The following is a 3001-nucleotide window of genomic DNA, read 5'->3' as shown; positions in this document are numbered from 1 at the left end:
TTCCAGGATTTAAGAGTAACACTCAAATTAAGGAAAAGAAGTTATCTATGGAAGAGTTGATATTAAACATACATCAACAATTGTAGAATCAAGGAAATCAATTGAAAAATCAAGAAACTGCTATTAAGAATATTAAAAATCAATTAGGGCATATTGCTACTGCGCTTAGTAACCGAATATTAGGAACTTTTCCTAATACTGTGGAACCAAATCCTAAAGATCAAGGAAAAGAACAAATCAAAACGATATAATTAAAAAGTGGAAAAGAATTGGAAATAAGAGTACAGAAAGAAACGAAAATTAAAAAAAAAAGAAAGTGAATACATAAAAAGAAAAGAATCATGAGTACTCATAATTAGAATATCCACTTACACCAATAAAAATTACAGTGGAGAAACCTCCACCACCGTTTCCTCAAAGATTGAAGCAACACAAACAGAATAAACAATTTTCCAAGTTCTTAGAAATTCTTAAGAAGTTAACGATTAATATTCCTTTCGTAGAAGCTTTAGAGCAAATGCCCAATTATGTGAAATTTATGAAAGATATTCTGAATAAGAAAAAGAAGTTCACTGATAATGAAACTGTTGCACTTAACGAAGAGTGTAGTGCAATTATTCAGAAAAAACTTCCTAAAAAATTAAATATCCAGGTAGTTTAACTATACCGTGTGCTATTGGTGAAAGATTTTATGGAAGAGCTTTATGTGATTTGGGAGCCAGCATTAATCTTATGTCTCTATCAATTTTCAAAATATTAGGATTAGAAGAAGTCTCACCTACTTCTGTAACTTTTCAGTTAGTGGATTTTTCAGTTACTTATCCTAATGAAGTAATACAAGATGTGTTAGTAAAAGTTGATAAAATTATCTTTCCTGTGGATTTTATTATTTTAGATATGGAGGTAGATAAAAAAATACCTATAATTTTAGGGAAACATTTTTTAGCTACTAGAAGAACTATGATAGATGTTCAAAAGGGAGAATTATCTATGAGAGTTAACGTTTTAACATTGCAAAATCTATTAAATACCCTGCTATTGAAAGAGATAATGAATGTTTTCGCATGGAAGTTAGTGAACATCTATTGAACGAGCATTTTAAATAATATTTTCAAGAGAAAACAGATTTTGAAGAAAAAGATGAAATTCTTTTGGATAAAATAGAAAATGAAGCATTAGATAATGTTCAGGAAAGATTTGAGATGCAAGATATCATAGGAAATGCTGATAAGAATCTTGTTTCGTCAATTTTAAAACCACCTGAACTTGAGTTTAAAATATTGCCTAGCCACTTGCAGTATGTGTTTATGGGAGTATATCTTCAGAATTAAATGATTTGCAAGAGCAAAGACTGTTAGATACATTGAAAAGATATAAGAAAGCTTTTGGTTGGACCTTAGCTGATATTAAGGGAATCAGTCATTCGATCTGTATGCACAGAATTATACTAGATGAATAATATAAACCGAGAGTTGATCCACAAAAGAGATTAAACCCAATGATGAAAGAAGTAGTTAAAAAGGAAATTTTGAAATGGTTAGACACTAGAATTATATATCATATTACAGACAATGAATGGTTAAGTCCAATTCATTGTGTTCCTAAGAAAGGAGAAGTGACTGTTGAAACAAAAGAAAATAATGAATTAATACCTATTAGACAAGTTACTGGGTGGCATATTTGCATTGATTATAGAAAACTAAACACTGCCACCAGGAAAGATCACTTCCCTTTACCCTTTTTAGACCAAATAGTAGATAGACTTGCCAGACATAAATATTTTATTTTTTAGATAAATATACTGGTTACCATCAAATTCTTATTGCTCCTGAGGATCAAGAAAAAACAACATTTACTAGTCCTTTTGGAACTTTTGCTTTTCGAAGAATGCCTTTTGGATTATGTAATGCACCTGCAACATTCTAGATATGTATGATGTCTATATTTAGTAAGTTAATTGATGATGGATTGAAAGTATTTATGGATGATTTCTCTATATTTGAAACATCATTTGGTGTATGCTTAAATTATCTTGAAAAAGTATTGGAGTTATGCGAAGAACTAATTTAGTTTTAAATTGGAAAAAATGTCAATTTATGGTTGCAGGAGGAATTGTGTTAGGACATAAAATTTCGGAAGATGTTATGAAAGCAGACCCTGCAAAAATTCAAGTTATATCTAAACTAACACCTCCTACTAATGTAAGAAAGGTTAGGTTTTTTCTTGGACATGTTTATTTTTACAGGCGTTTTACTAAAGATTTTTCAAAAATTACTAAACCTCTATGCCAACTTCTAGAAAAGGACAAGAAATTTGAATTTACTGAAAATTGTTTAAATGCCTTTGAGTTATTAAAGAAAAAATTAGTCACAACCCCTATTATAGTTTCACCTAATTGGGAGAAACCATTTGAACTGATGTGTGATGCTAGTGATTATGCTATTGGAGCTGTTCTTGGACAAAAGGTATGAAAAGATTTTTAAAGTTATATACTACGCTAGTAAAACTCTTAATGATGCACAAATTAACTATATTGTTACTGAAAAAGAGATACTGACTATTGTGTATGCTCTAGACAAATTTAGATCTTATTTAATTGGGACTAAATGTGTTGTGCACACTGATCACTCTGCTATTAAATATCTGATGCAAAAGAAGGATGCCAAACCAATGTTAATTAGATGGATATTTTTTATGCAAGAATTTGATCTTATGGTTATTGATACAAAGGGAACTGATAATCAAATTACTGATCATTTGTCGAGATTTAAAAACCCTGAATTATTTGACACCGACAATGAAATTACAGACAGTTTCCCTGATGAACAACTTTATAATATTAATGAGTGGAAAATACCATGGTATGCTGATATTGTTAACTATATTATAAGTGATATTTTACCACCTATGCTGACACTGCAACAACAAAGAAAATTCATTCATGATGCAAAAGCATATTTTTGGGATGAGCCTTATTTATATAAACAATGTAAGGATCCTA

Source organism: Phalaenopsis equestris, unplaced genomic scaffold (assembly GCF_001263595.1).
Source record: "Phalaenopsis equestris unplaced genomic scaffold, ASM126359v1 Scaffold000203, whole genome shotgun sequence".
Taxonomy (NCBI): Eukaryota; Viridiplantae; Streptophyta; class Magnoliopsida; order Asparagales; family Orchidaceae; genus Phalaenopsis; species Phalaenopsis equestris.
Note: the sequence above shows the minus strand (reverse complement) of the source record.